Source organism: Cygnus atratus, chromosome 6, assembly GCF_013377495.2.
Source record: "Cygnus atratus isolate AKBS03 ecotype Queensland, Australia chromosome 6, CAtr_DNAZoo_HiC_assembly, whole genome shotgun sequence".
NCBI lineage: Eukaryota > Metazoa > Chordata > Aves > Anseriformes > Anatidae > Cygnus > Cygnus atratus.
In genome coordinates this window covers 6718396-6734250 of record NC_066367.1, presented here as the reverse complement: position 1 = coordinate 6734250, position 15855 = coordinate 6718396, and the positions used below count along the sequence as shown (strand labels likewise).

Here is a 15855-nt window from a genome sequence, read left to right as displayed (position 1 = left end):
TCTTTCCAAGGGCTCTATGTTTAAGGCACTGAGCTGCAAGATCAAAGTTCAGTCCAGGGCTCTGCTGTTCACCTGTTCCACGACCTTGAACTTATGAAAAAATAAGCCTGTGCCTCAGCTCTCCCAACTGTAAAAGAGGGATTATAATGTTCATACTGCCCATTACTTGCCTGTTTGCGCTGCAAACCCTTCGGGGCAAGGGCTGTCTCTTTTTATCTGTGTGAGGACGCTCTGGCTCCCAACCAATGCCTTCACATCCAGATTTCAGAAAGTTTTGTTTGAGGAAGGACACTGACCAGACACAGCATCTGCCTGGAGGCAGCATGAGAAACTTTTTCAGCAATAACCCAAAAGGAGAGGATTGTAGCACTTGCCTTGGAGATCTGAGCTTGAGCTGCTGCCTGGGCACGCTGGGGCAGCAGAGGAGGCCGGGATGCCACCAGCCTCCTTGGCTGCCCTGAGCTTTGGCTGTCCAACAGCTCCAGCCCCTGGGAGCCCAAAAAGTCTGCTCAGGCCCCTGGCGCTGCTGAAAGGGATCCTGAGCCCTTAAAACCCTTGAAAATCAGCCAGGACTGGCAAGAATAACCACAGTTTAAAAACATGTGTGTGAAGTCTCTGATGAAGGTTGCAGCCTGCACACCACATTAAGGAGCCCCTGTTATTGATGTTAGCATAAAAAAAAAAACAACAAAAAATGAAAATGCAAAACCTTATTTCAGCTCTGTAGGGCTGCTGGTCTGGCCAAGTGGATTGTCTCTAAATGACTTAATTCCTTCACAGACTCTCCCTAACACTTTCCCCCTCTTTCCTCCAGGGAGCTATATAAAGCTTTCTGCATTTCTCCTTCTGATGGCTGCTCTTTTCTAAAAATACTTTTACAAAGAACTGCCTTGGGTAGCAATTAAAAATGTGACACGTCGTAGTGCCAGAACCCACTTAAGCAAACATAAATCACAAGGTATGCACCAAGTCCTTGATAGCAGCCTCTCTCCACAACTACATAACAGGTCCTTAAAATTTCTCCCTGCCATTAAAGCAGCATCATCAGCCCCCTGCTTGATTGTGCTGGTTAGCTCAGCTGAAGATGTGTGAATGTGCAAGCAATCCAAAAATACTTGCTCCCTAATTCTCTCATGATGTCTGTGCTCCTGTTGCCTTTCTCTGCTGTCTGCTGTGTCTATCCACATGCAGAATTGTGAATCACAGTGGCCAATTTCGATCATGTTTGACAGAAGACACTAAGCTCCTACCTACCACCTCAGGAAACCTCCAGATGGGTAGAGGAGACGGAAGGCATTAATGCCTCTGGGGACAGGAGGAGAAGAGCTCAACCCCTATTCCTTCTGCTTGGCAGCTTCCTGCTGGTCTACTCAGCAGATGTGGAGCTCACACGCAGCCACATCATATGCTGCTTCTGGCCCAATTCCCTGTCTGAGCAGAGACAGGTAGGGGATGAACCAGGTGCTGGTTAAGCTGCAGAGGGAAGGCACTGCAGAGAGGTCTTGGAGAGCTGCTGAGGAAATGCTGCATGGAACTGAAATTAATTCAGGGGACCCCGATGGTCCAGGGAGTAAATGGAGATAGCACATGGAGATATTTTGGTGACAAGCAGAAAAAACATAGGGGAATAGAGCCAGGGATGAAAGGAAGAACCAGGTGTTGTGGGTCTGAAGAATCACAGGAGAAGGTGTGAATCTTCCACGGGGAGTCAAGGGGATGAGGAAACCGGTGGTACCCCAGGGAGGGAGCAGCAGGGCTGGAGAGCAGAGCACAGACTGCAGGCAGCGCAATGGAAAAGGTCAAACCATGAGAGCTGGCACCAGGCTCCAACTCACACTGCCAAATAATGCCAATCACTTCAATTTACAAAACTGTTTAATTGGCCATTTCCAGCAATGAGCTGAACTCAAACCAATACGGAGACCCAACTCCAGGCATTTCAAAGCAGATTTGCCCTAAAAGGCATAGGAACAGCTCCGTTTCAGAAAGGAGGCTTTACCACATCTTCCTCACTTTCTTCAGGCCAGAAAAAAATAGCTTTTCTTGCCTTAATTTGGTACTTTTGTTGCTAGCTGAAGCCCGTTATCTAAACATTCAGAACGGGGCGGGGGGGGGGGGGGAGGGGAGCAAAAGAGTAGCATCTGATTCCATTTTAAGGCCAACATTTGGACCAGTTTTCAATGGAGCTGAACTGTTTTGTCCATTTCTGCCATTTGCTACAAGCGTTGCATTAGTAACTGTTCTGTTGCTGTATTAGAAAAAATATTCCCAGTGGAAAACATGCTAAACAGCACAGACAAAGATGAAGCCAGCAGCATGTATTTTGTAACTCATAATACACTCAATTTTAAGTCAAAAACAAAACAAGTAAAAGAGAATTAGGTCCCATGTTAGATGCATAATGAATGTGCTTTCGTGCTGATATGTCTCAGGTGAACTGCATCACGTGAGAATTGATTTCCCAGCATGAGCTATGGGGTCTCTAAGCCAGTAATTACACTAGCAAACACAGTCTTACCAGCCTGCTGCTCACACCTCCACGTCTCTTTGTAGATCTGACTGTAAGCTCTTTGGGGTCTGGAACAACCGCGCTGTTTGAGCACGCAGCTTCTAACACAGCAGTGATCTAATCCAGACTTGGACACCTAGTCGCTAATATTATGGTAGCTACAGCAATGAATCAGAGCGTTAACAAGAGTCACAGCAAAAGCTGTTGCACACAGTAGCTAGCTCCCAGGCATCCCGCCATTAACCCTAGACTCGATCCTGTTGTGTCTAATTTTGTTTTCATTCCACCCATAAAGCAGAACCTTAATTCTTCTGTTACATTTCCTCATGGCAAAATTACGCAAGGGTAATTGTATAAGCAAAATATTTTCTTGCACAAAGAAGTTGTAACTAAAATAAGGGTACCAGGGAGATTTTATTAAGGGTATGCTGCAGAGAAGCCTTATGCATGTAGGTAGGGGTAACATTATAAATTAACTGTTGATACAGGGCTGATGAGCAGAGTGCCTTGAAACCTGCCCTGGATATTCCATGCAAACATGGTAAAAGGCCGAAGAACAGGCAAACTTACAATTTTATTACAAAAATGTCCTGAAGCCTTCTGATAAAGAATTGGAGGATGATTAGGAAAACGAAGAAGAGAACAAGCTGTCTCTGTGACGCCAGGATTCCCCTTTACACGTGAAGCCCTCAGCAGGACGTGACTCGTGCAGTGCATCCTGTCCCTCTCCCGGCGCAACTCCTCCAGCTGCCCACCATGTCCTAGCCAGAGCCCGGGCTGAATGATAACTTCCTGCTTCAGGAGGGACCAAAGCCTCAGAGGGATTAGAAACGAGGGGAAAAAAATGACTCATCTTAAGGATGACAACTAGAATATCTTTGGTCACGATTATGAAGAGTTTTCTTTCATCAACTGTGCTGGAAAGAACATTAGGAACAAACATCTGCTCTTCGCATAAGCCTCGCTGCTCAATACAAACGAAGCTGTGCCTCTCTCTCGCAGGCTCCTCTCCTGCTAGAATGCACACAGCACTCCTGTTCCTCCCCCTGGCTGTTCCAAAAGCATGTTTACTAACATGACTGCTTAAATACACCTAACTCGGGCTGAACTCTGAGCATCGGGCTTTCTAGCACTGAACCCGAAGGGGTTGGTAGCGCTTAAGCAGCTGGGGACTTGCACTACAAAGCCATTTAAAGATAGCAAGTCGGGATGGGATCATTTTTTCCATGATTGCCTTGCAGGCAGCAGTGATTCCAGCCCCCAGTGTTGATGTGCGAGAGCAGATCCCCGTGTCCTGACACCAGCCAGAACCAGATGCTTTGCAGGAGAGTTCAAGAGAACTTGGCACTACAAGCTGGGGATAAAGCTGGCTTTAGGCAGCAGCGGCGTCTGCTGTGGGAGACAAACAAGGGACACCTGGTAGGTCAGACTACACGAGGAGGCAAGCAACACAAAGCTTTCTTCACCAGCTCACTGCCCCAGGTGCACCTCGACAGGTTTGGTTTTGCAACTCATTGTTTCTGCAACTCCTCCTTCACACCGATGTGAAGCTATAATCCTTAGAAAATGATGTATTTCTAAAAGAAAGTCCATGGCAAAGCTTCAACTGACTTTAGGAGAGCTGAGCTCCTACTCCCTGTGGAGTTTTCTCTCCAGATGTGATTCAGGAGACAAACCTTGCAGCTGGGAAAGTTCAACATTAGCACACTGGACTGGTTCTCGAGCTGCAGGAAGCACTCTGTTGATTTTATTGTCAGAGATGCAAAAGAAAATACGCTTCTCATCTGCTGAAAGTTTTCACATGAGCAAAAACCAGCTCGCCAGCTCACCTTGCTTATTTTGGTTCCACTGTGCAGGCAGTGCACTATTATGGCACAGGAGTGGAAAGGCTGAGCGCTGGGGTCGGCTGCTGAACCTGAGAAAAGCACCGAGCACTCAGCACACAGAGCGGTCTAGCTTTGCTTCCTCACCAACCTCTTCCTGCAAATGAACCTGTCACTGCTCATCATCACAGACGGGAAAGTAAGGACGACATTTCCCTCTTCCTCTCCCCTCCGGGTCTCTCCGACCCACCTCCCGTGTCCAAAATACCCACCAAAAAGCTGCAGCAAGCCATGTACTCTCTGCCTGCCAATTCCTACCTCAAGACTCTCGTTGCTTGGCTGTAAACAAGTGTTAAGCATCTACCAGTGACTCAGCCCAACAGGTAGGCTTATTACCACCACCACCATCAGTGTGATTTACTAGTGACAGGGGACATTCTCCTTCCTTTCCATCACTTAACAACCACACTTGAGGCCTTTCAAGATGTAGCAAATGCTGATGACGGGATAAGTACAAGTAACAGGGTGTTCTGCTTTTATGGCTTCTGTTCAAAACAGGTGTTTGCAAACGGGAGTGCAGAAAATGGCTATTAAGATGATCAGAAGAAAGGAGTAAGAGGCAGGTTGATCATAAAATCAATGAGAGCACTGCCCTCAGAGGAAGCAGCAGGTAGGTTGATGACAAGGGTAAACACAAGGCAGCTAAAACCACAGGCTAGTTTGGTACAAGAACACTGCAGCTGTCGATAAATTTTAGCTGGAGGCTAGGGAGAGGTTTCCAGCTAGCAGTGGGGTTGCAGACCAGCCTACGGGTCAGAGGAGACTATTTTTAAGAGGGCAGCTGATGAAGGTGGCTTGGATGCGGGCACGCCAAGAGCCTCCTTCAGCCCTGTGCCACAGCACCCAGGCAGGGACACTTCCCTGCAGCCTTCCCAAAGCCGAACAGGAGACACGCAAGCCAGTGGCATGGAGAAAAGGGAAGACAGAGCCAATAACATCACCAAGTTGTATCTCGTGCTCTGCCTGCTTATCACCTTTCTATTATGCGTCCTCCCCACCTGACAGCCCAGCCCTGGAGGATGCTCAGAACCCATCACGCACCTGCAGCGCACTATTTCCACTACTACCCCACACTGCTTTCCCTGTTAGTCACTGCGTGACAAAGGACAGCTAATGCTCACGAGATGTCACCATCAAATTTCTCCCCCCTATCTGCTGATGTAGTGACTTTGCATGGAAAATGCTAGCTCTGGCATTTTCTCTAGTCTGAGGATGTATTTCATCACCAGTGGAACAGTATCAATGGAGAAATGGTGAACACAGTAGAAGTGCCCATTACTTTAAGTCTTCAGAGCCCACTTAATCCTTCATTGGACACTTGCATATGGCTGCACGGGTATCGCAGGGCCATGGGACAATTCCTAAAGTGCGCAGGATCGCTGCAAGCAGCCTTGTGCTGCCCTGGCAGGGGCTGGCAGGCAGCCGGGCCCAATGGGGAGGCCAGCGCTCCTAACCCAGCTGCTGGGCTGCCCTGAACGCCAAGCACTCATGCTGCCACCAGACAGACAGACCTCCTGTGGGTTTAGGGTTAAAATGTGTCCTGCAAGTACTAGTGCAGCCGGGGCGGGCAGCCCTGTGCCCCCTCGCCAGCAGCACGTCCCTCGGGGACAGGAGGGGCTGGCACACGGCTCTCATCTGACTTTCGGGTCTGGGTTGATACAGCTTGCAAGAGAGAATAAATAGGTTAGAAAGAGAGAGAGTGCCAGGCACTTGTGTGCGCTCTGTATGCACCCTCAAATCCCAGAGGGACAAATCTGATCCCTGATTTCCTTTTCCTTCAACCCCACAGGGCCAGGAGAGACAGCATGCAGATGTAAACTAAGGGGTTATTCAGGAAATGAGTACATTTATGGGTTTGTAAGAGCTGAAACAGTCCAAAAGCAGCCTCAGACCCAATACATACACTTAGATGTGCATGTGTGCACGTATACACAGATGCCAGATCTCATGCTATCAACGTTTTTGCATTCTGTACTATCAGCTTGCTTTCCTTTAAAGTTGTTTGATGTTTCCCCTTTTTTTCATCATTAAATATCTTGGCAGCCTCAGAAGCATGGCACAGACTACTCGGTGGGAATCGGGGAAACTTGTTTTGGTCAGAAAAGAGCAGAAAAAACATGAGAACTTTAAAAATACTCTATGACTCCTTAGTCTATTCTGTATAAACAAAATTGCTGCCATGCTTTTCCAACATCAAAAAATGGCAGCTTGCAGAATTTCAGTAAAACAAAGCCCTGAATGGCCTGCCCACTGGCTCATGAATATCACTCATTATTAATTGTTACTCCCTTCCCCTCGAAGTACAATCTCACAGAAGGAACACAGAGGAGGTAGCTTTACCAGCTGAAGAAAATGTCTGTTTCCACACTCCTCCAAGGACACAGAGCCTGAACCATCTCCAGCTTGCTGAGCTGACAGGAGACCCTGGGAAGCTGCCCACCCTCCCAGTATGCCTTACATCTGTCACTTTACTACCGGCATCCCCTTCATCTTCTTGAAAGCCTTGTTTTGCTCGTACTGCAAGGCCAGGGTGAGCACAACCAGAAGAACAGCAATATTTCACCCTACCTGCTCAAGAGTAGTTAAGGCAGCAGAAACCCGGTCACTTTGGCACCCTATTCGCTCTGCCCTACAGCATTTCTCCCTTATGCTTTGTAGGAAGTCTTTTAAATGAAATCCATTCCCGTAGCAGCAACACCGTCACCCCTCTCAGATGCCCTCCTTTAGCACCAACACCATCTTAACTCTTTCCACCCTGAGCTGTAAGGTGGTTCTTGCTAAACCAGACAAGGGGCCTGGTGGCTCCCATCAGACATAAAAGGCTTTTAAAATAAAAAACGAGGAGGATTACAAAAGTGGGAACTAACCCCAGAAAAATAAAGTGTTCCAGGAGTTACAGAAGTTTTCTTCTTGCTCTTTTCTCAAGCCTCCCTGGCCTGGTGAAGCAGCCTCCGTGCGAAAATATGCTAACAAGGAAAAAGGTCATACCTGTTCAAGCGGATGACAGGATGCCGCGTCTGGTTGTTAAACAAGGAAAACTCTCTGTTCCTATGAAGAAATAGAGAGAGATACATGCTATTTAGTCGCTATTCAGTTAGTTTAGCATTAACTCAATACTGCAAGGACTATAGGATAGTACATACACGGACACCTACATCCAAGACTTTCTCCCAGCTTTCTTTCCCAAGGCTCACTTGAGACACAATAACCCAGATTCCCTCTTGTGTCTAGCCTGCTCTGGGACCACCAAGGGGCTCCTTAATCCCTAGGCCTGCCCTAAGGACAGCCAGCTGGAGATGGCCCCAAAAATCCCCGTAGCAGGGACAGCAAATGGAGCACGACACACTCCTGGCCAAAGCCCCTCCACTTGAGGTCTGGCCGGGCTGCTCCACACACAGCCCTGCCGCCGGAGGACTGCAAACAAGAACTAGGAAGGTGCTTGCAAAGATGCCCACAAAGTAATGGAAGAAGAGCTGGAGAAGCTCACTGAACGGAAGAAGACCCTGGAGTCTGTTCCTTGCCAGCCCAAGAGCAGTGCTCTCCACTGCCTTTTATCTGCCTTGGCCCGTAAGTGCTGCAGCTCACGCCTAAAGCTCTTGTGCTGCACACTCCCACAGCTTCGCAGCCATCTGGGGACAAGTTCAAGTGCTTGGCTCCGCGTTGTCCTCTGCATGCCCCCCAGCACTGCCTTCCCTCCACTTTGCACCTCCTGATGATGAAATCCCCTGAAAGAGCCCCCCAGCGAGTCCCCAGCGTGCCATTTCAGAGCAGCTGGAGATGCCAGGGGACAGATGCCAGTCAGGGAGCAAGGTGCCTCTTCACCACGTGTCCCCTTTGAGTATCCTCAAAGGTGCCTGATGGGGACAGCTGGTATGATCACCTGTGCTTAAGGCTGCCTCCCATTTGCTTTTAACTTGGCCGGTTTTAATTCGAGTCATTCTTTTCACGCAGAGTACATCTCCCACGCCAGCGTGGGGCCGTGCTTACCACGGCTTTTCACTGGTTTGCCCAGGCAATGCTCAGCAAGAACTGAAAGGTTTTGCTGCCTCAAAGGGGAGGGCTGCAGGCACTTCTGACAGCAAACAAATGGGGAGCGACTGCTCCGCCGTCCTGCAGCGGCTGCCAGCGGCACACACCGTTCGCTCACACGCAGTCATCAGTTACATGAGCTGAGCTGTGTGGGAACGCAGCCCCAGTCAGCATCAATTCTGCCCAGTCGCTGGATGAAGAGGAATGGTAAATAAGCTAATTAAACTTGCTCTGGCTCAGCAGAAAGATGGATGCTCTCGGCAGCTGAGCGTTCAGCACTCAGCGTCCCAGCAGCCCTCCGATGTGTCACCGGTGCAGAATCGCGCCACGCAGGCAGAGACCGAGGAGGTGGAAACGCCTCTCCTGGGAGGGCTAAACACGGGAGAGAGCAGCATTCAACACGAACAGAAGGGTGGACGCACCTGCAACACACATCCCAGCTGCCTAGGTGGCATTTTAGGGAATTTAAAACAGAAAGATTGAGCTCTGTACTTTTACATTGTCTGTTATCATTGAACATACGCTCTGGTGGCTTGCACTGAAACCCCAATCATCTCTCTGCTAAAGGTCTACCATAATAAATGCGATCTTAGCCTGCAGCTGAATACCAAAAATACCAGACAATCAAAATACAGCATGCCAGAAGGGGGAAGCAGTTTTGCCGTCCCAGGAATTTGCTGGGGACAGGCTGTAAGTGGCATTCCTACATCTTCCTGACCGGGAAGAAAAGAGGACATTCAGAGATTTCTCAGAAAACACGAGATCCCCACCCACAGAGGAGCCAACAGCACCAGATTTGGGGTATTTATCTAGAAAGCAAGAAGGTAACGTTTAAGTGTCTGGTCAGAATCCGGCAGCATAGGCTTGAATGGGGTCTTCCACTTCCTATAAGCATCTTCTAGCCATCACAGCGCAGAATGCATTAGAAAACATTTTTTTTTCTTTTTTTTTTCCCCCGTCCCTCTTGCTTCAGGCAGAAATCCCCGAAGAACCTGTCCCAGAGAGGAGTTCAATGAAACTGGCAATCTTCACAGCTGTTTTGTGCTCTGATGAAGGCAGACACCGCCCGTCGGTGCTGCGGCGCCGGGGCCGCAGGGGATGGCGCCTCGCTGCTCTGAGCGTCCCCTTTCCCAGGGGACAGGGCACAGAACAGACAAGCTGCTTTTCACCCCAAACGTTTTCACTTGCCCAGGCAGCACGGTGGGTAAGGAAAGCTCTTCTTCCTTCTCCTTCTTCTCCTCCTCCTAATCGTTCAAAACCAACTCCTTTAATAGATTCATACATTGTATTCCATAGAAAAAAGCACCTGTCTTCTACGGCAGCTGTTTCTCCTCCTTTCAGTTTTGGGGTGTTTTCCGAAGACCTGCATGACCCCTCAGGCAGTTGCTGTGATTAGAACTACAAGGACTACGGGCGTACTTTTCCCAGGCTGTTCCACCTCCCCCTGATAGCGCTGTCGATCTGGGATCAGCCCCTCTACCCTAGGGCCCGCCTCTGCCTCTGGTAGCCATTAGCTTCACCCCGCTGCCTGCACAATGGCACTTAGAAGACTATTAACTCGTGGGTCTGGGAGCTTGTCTTCTGCTACGCATTCCCCCAGAGCGGCATGAAAGCAATGATAAAGCTGAAATTGCCACCAATTACTTGGAAGCATTTAGTGTTTTGCCCAACAACGCATTACACATGGCAGTCTGCAAACAGGAAGGCTGCAAATGGATCCGATCCATTAGCACCAAAGCTTTCCGAGTAGCTTTCTCCTTCCAGAGCACTCTCCTCCTCCTTTCCATCCCTTCCCTTCAGCAGCAGAGCCTTAAAAGCAGAGAGGGGACCTGAACCTGCACATTGAGAACCCGGTGTTGTCCAGATAGAGGAAAATCCTGGAGGAAAATCCACACCGAAACCTTCGCCGCAGGCTTGCCATAGAGCTCGGTCTGAATTCTCCTCTCCCTTGCCAAAGATCCCGACCTCTGAAAGCTGGCTTAGCTGTCCTAGTAGGAAGTGTTCCCTTTCTACCCGGCTGCAAAAACAAGCACTGCTGATCGTGCCGCCACAAATTTGTTTATTCTAAACGCTATTAAATTGCCTCTGAGTTACAAATGACTGGAATACTCTTAACACGTCTTAATTCCCACCGCTTAAGCGGCGCTGCTTGTCTGCTGACCAGAGAAATCCCCTTCCCACTATACTAATACACAATCACAATTTTCAGCGGGTTAAAATAAATGTAATAAGCCCCTATAACTTGGGAAAAGTCTTTTCATGGGGAATAAGCATCCCGGGACTGCTACTGCTAGCTCACAGCCATGAAGGAGGACGTGGCCAGAACCAAACCTGACCAGGAGGCAGAAATGGGGAAGACTGAAAGCTCTCTCAGCATCCGAGCATCTTGAGTAGGCAGAGCCTGAACTAAGCTGCCGACAGAACACTGTTCAATCATTTATGGAAATCAGGGTTAGCGGTGTCAGCACAGTTGGCTTGGGAGGAAAGAGTTTCCTCATCCTCTTGGCACAGAAGTAACTTGGCTACGCCAGTGGCTGCCAGTGAGGAATAAAGAAAGGAACCAGCAAAGGACGAGGAAGGCAAAGGATAAAACGAGCACATCAATATTTTCACAGCTTGCATGCAGCACCCCAGCTAGGACCCCAAGGGGGTTTGTGTTTCAGGAGCCTGGGAGATGGAGACAGCCGCTAAGTTTAATGAAAACGTACAGTGTCTGGGTTTTACAAATGGTGTCTCTAACAGCACAGCTGATTTCATAACTAGCAGGAAAGAAATTGTTCTGATGGCAATTACCACAGAGGCATTTTGCCGTTTGCTGGCATAGGCCTGTCGGTAACACTGCTTTTCTCTTAACTACAACTCACCAACTCACTTCCTTTGTGGCTGCTCAGTGAAGGCAGGTCTGGGGGCTGTTTTCCTGATCTTGCCGAGATGAATTTTCATGCATACTGCTTGAAAGATGTGCCACCTGCTATTTTATATCTATAATTTATTGTATAATGAACTCTATAAATTCTTACGATAGCTTAAGAGACTTGTAAAACAAGTCACTGGCCTATTTTTTTCTCAGCTCGTCAGCAAAGCGGGAAGAGCTGCGGTCGCTCTGAGCTCCCCCCGCCTGCGATGTGTCGCTCCCAGATGCGCCTGCAGCCATGGCTCTAGCTGGATGCCTCCAGGAGAAGGGCATCATAAAACTCACTGCTGAGAGGTGCTGGCATAGCAACGTCCCATATCTTTCGCCATGAGCTTCAAGAAACCTCAGCTATTTCAGACAGACGTTAAACTGTACCATAGACACAAGATCCTTCATAGGCTGGAGAGGAAAAGCTCACTAGCATCCTTGCTGGACAAGGACTGTTTGCTAGAGTCATTTTAGTTCAGACTTTAGAAGAGCATATGGTACCGCATGCACCTTATTAAGCACTGCATTTAATCTGTCCTTAGACTAACAGCATTTTCCAAAACCAAGCCCACAGCCTGCAGTAAGCTCACGACTGCAAAACCAAAAGCATGTGTTGAAACGAGGCTGTTCCTAAGCAGAGTGCTTGCAGTGAAGCAAGCCAGGATGTGCCAAGACTGGAGAGGGCTTTCTGTCTCAGTCATGGGTGACAGACACCAACGGCACAGAAACTCAGCCCCTGCCTTTCATGCACTTACAAAAGCTGTGACAGCCAAGCTGTTGCAAACCAACTGCACAGGAGTCTCTCTCTCCCTCAGCTATTGCGCTAATTTGGGGGGAGGCGTGGGAAGAGGAGGGCTGAGGAGCCGGGACACAGCGTCAGGATGAAGCATCGCCCTGAGAAAAGACCGGTGGCTGGGCAGAGCCACTTCCAGCTTCCCTAAAGCCCTTAGCGAAGCTGGAAGCTGCGCTGCCCAGAGCAGGCAGGAGCTCCACAGCCCAGCCCAACCGCAGGGCAGGCCCCTGCTGCCTCCAGCGATGCTCCAGGGCCGTGCTTCCACCCAGCAGCACGGAGAGCACGTCGTGGAGTCCTGTCCTACCGGGGAACCGCAGCTGGGGCGGGCAAGGCAGCTGCAGCCACTGCCTTGCACAGCTCAGGAGTCTTCCCCATTACTGTGGCTCTTAAGCAGGCAGGAGGGGGTCTTTCCGCAACTGGGAAATAAAGGAGGATGTAAGAGAGGGGGCAGACAGCAAGAGGTACTGCACCAGCTTGGCTCCATCCTCCTGCCTGAGGATCCTCTCCTAACATGCTGCTTTTATCCATCCTGCAGATTTCCCTGTGTTCTAGTAGGCAGGCAGAAAAATTTCACAGTACATCTTAGAAGTCAACAGTACTTCAGAGGTGTGATGGAAATGTCAAGTAAGACACAAAAATGTCATTTTTTTTTGGCTTGGGTTGGGTTTGCTTTTCCCGTCAGTGGGGTATTACACAACGTAAGGGTGCCAATTTAGCTGCAGAAGAGGATTGAGATGACAAAGTCAGACAACCCCACTGTGAGAACTTGGATTTCTGCTTCTCCCTTCTCCCCATTTCGAAGCACCTTAGCTAGTCACTGATTGCATCCCATGATATATGAAGGAAGATTGTTTTTCCTGGCACTTTTGGAAGGAGCCATGTCGCCTTGCTAATGCTCGTATCTGCCTGTCCCCCTTTCCGTGCATCCCAGCAGCACACGCGCTTCCACAGCCGCGGAGCCCGGAGGCTTTAAGCCTTTCACCTTTTAAACCACCCCTAAACTGCTTATCTCCATCAGCAAGCTGGAACGCACAAATCACCTGTCACAGGGTGAAGGGGAACTGAGGAAAGCAAAGTCTTCCGGCAGTCGACAACTAGAAGCTTTTACTTGTTTGCTGGGGCTTTAGGCACGTCCCCTACTGTCACTGCCCCCAGAGACGCCCGCGGGCTCCCATCCCACAGGCACTGCCTCCATGAGCTGCCAGCAGCCCAACAAGGCCATGTCACAGCAGCTCAGGAGATGGTAAGTGGGACAGCCCAGCGTGCAGCTCCCTCCTTCAGCTTCAGAAATGTCAAGGAAGCCTCTGAGTGGCCACAAAGAGACTTCACCAGACTGGACTTGCAGCTTGGTGGGTGCGAGCTTCCCTCTCCTGCCAGGGCAGCACTCAGAGGAACCAGAGGTAACAATCTTGGATAAAATTCAGCTCCATCTCACTCAGATGCCATCAATCCCCAGATGTGAGATACAGCATCACCTTATTTTCTGCTTGACCAGCGTGAGTGCTGATAAAAGCAGGCTGTCTCTCCCAGCCCAGGGCCTGCGCTGGCTCTGCACCACTGAAACAACCACACCTGCACCAAAACTCTTCTGCACACGCAGCTGGGTCCTGCTCTGCAGAAAAACTAGCGACCTGCTGCTAACTTCAATAAATGAATAATGCTCCTCACCAGAGAGAAAGTGATACCAGGACCACCAGGAAGAGATGCTCCCACCGTGAAACAGAGCTCACAGCAGCCACATGTTTGGCCTGGAACTGCTGTGCTGACACAGGTGGGGGCACCAGCACATCCGCACCCTGTTCGCTGCCTCCTCCTGTCCTCCCTCATTCCCCTGCTTGCCCGTGACTGCCCTCCTCCTTGCTAAACTCTGAGAGCAGCAAAGAGAAACGTTATTTGCCCAGCACCAGGCATGTGGAAAGAAATGCCAGTTTGTGGAGGATTCAGTGATGCCTAAAGGAGGTTTTAAGTGCCACAATCACATTGTCCCCAGAGAGTTAAGACAGTAGGAAATCTCGGTGCCCACCAACACCCCCTGTCCTGCTCACCCACCCCCCCGAGCCTCCTGCCAAGGACCCAAGGCCCCGGCAGCGACGCTGCCATCTCCGCGACACGCGGCACAAAGGGCCAGCCTCGCAGCTGGGAGCAGCGATTGTGCTTCCCAGCTGTGTTTAAGGTTCGTGGGCACTCGGGAGTGCATCCTGTCATTAATCCACTCCGCCTGTCTGCCGGGGCTTGTCAGAGATCCTGCTTCGTTTCCAGGGCTTTCTGTTCAGGACGTGGGCAGCAGGGGCAGAACGGAACAACGTGCCCATAAATAAAGCTAACGACAAGCTTGCTGCTACCCACTTGACCATGACCAAAACGTGTTTTTGTTTTTTAAAAAAATTGACGATTCTCTCAATTCTAAAGAAACACCACGTGCTGGTAAGCGGGCTGACCTTGCAGCATCTTCAGAGCATGCTGCGGGGACCTATCGGCTCCTGCAGCAGCTGGAGCCCAGCTTGGGTGCAAACCCCGCACCCTGAGCCCGTGAGCCTTGCAGGAACACAAGGCTTTTAGCTGAGGACTCTCTCATGTCATGTATATATCCCAGCCAGTTGTTTATTTGAAAATTCTCTGGTTCCTGTGAAACCAAATGTTCTGTATTTAACAGCTTAAGCTATAAGTCATAAAAGCCAAATTCAGCGGGCTATATGTTAGTAGGAAATAGGGATCCAGATGGCTAGCTGAGGTCAAGCTGAGGCCAGCCTTCCCATAAAGGATACACACTTGTGTATCCTTATTAAAGTTAAGGGATTTAGTAAAAACACGAATGTTTTTCTCCTGAGCACTCATTTCAGACAATTTTGTTGACTTTACTGAGAAAACTACATCTTTCACAGTGTTTAAAATGACCAGAAGCTGCCAGAAGCAGGAGACCACTATCTTGTGGTTTCACAAGGAATTGGTGCACAGCTTTCTCACTTCATTAAAAAACGAAGCTAACGAGTAACTACCTCTGTTACGAGCCAGAAGCCGTGTTGAGGTTCTGCAGTCTTGGGAAAACTTCCTGTGGCTTCCTTTCCTCCAGCAAGCAGCACCACCTCCTCTTTGACAGCCGTCTGCTCAGCCGGGATGAGACCCCTGTTCCTCCGCTCTATTTTCTATCACACCGTCTCTGATAATTCCCTTTATTCAGGGAATTATGAGGCAGTGGTGAGGAGATGAGAAACCATGGCACGACACAGCAGAAAGCATTAGTTGCCCCATTTCCTCCCTCAAAAAGACCCGTGTGGTGCTTCAGAAAACACTTTGTGAGTGGCGAGCCAAGAAGAAAAACAGGGTAAATACAGATTTCGAACCTCTCGAAACCAAATCCCTGTAAAGAAAGTTATTGTTCTCTCAGCGCCACATGCTTCTGATTGTATTGAAATGCATTCAAATAACAGTGCTTTTTCCTAAGCTGACCAAATCGCAGGAAATGATCTGGGGATGAAAGCTGCACTTCACTTGCCCGGGACTACGTAAGTACTGGGCTGCACCGGTGGCTCGCAGCGCCACGCTTTTTCCAACAAAAGGCAACGCTGATTTCAACACTCTTATCAAGACAGAACGAGCCAAAAATAGTGCTTCGACCTTAAGATTATGGACTTCGTGGGTCACAGCAAAGCCATTACCACCAAATACTTGTTTGAGCAATTTCAAAACCAAGTTTTTTCATACTTCATCTAGCAAACCTACCTCTTTTTTTTTTTTTTTT

At 49.3% G+C, this 15855-nt stretch overlaps 1 protein-coding gene across 4 annotated transcripts in view; it reads right to left on the bottom strand.

Annotated features, from left to right (window-relative positions):
- MAP2 (microtubule associated protein 2) overlaps nt 1–15855 on the bottom strand; it is a 196606-nt gene that overhangs the window by 79221 nt on the left and 101530 nt on the right. For all 4 annotated transcript variants that reach the window (XM_035536777.1, XM_050711703.1, XM_035536779.2 and 1 more), the window contains exon 4: nt 7381–7440. The gene's annotated coding sequence lies outside the window, so the exon portion shown is untranslated. The remainder of the gene's footprint in view (nt 1–7380; nt 7441–15855) is intronic.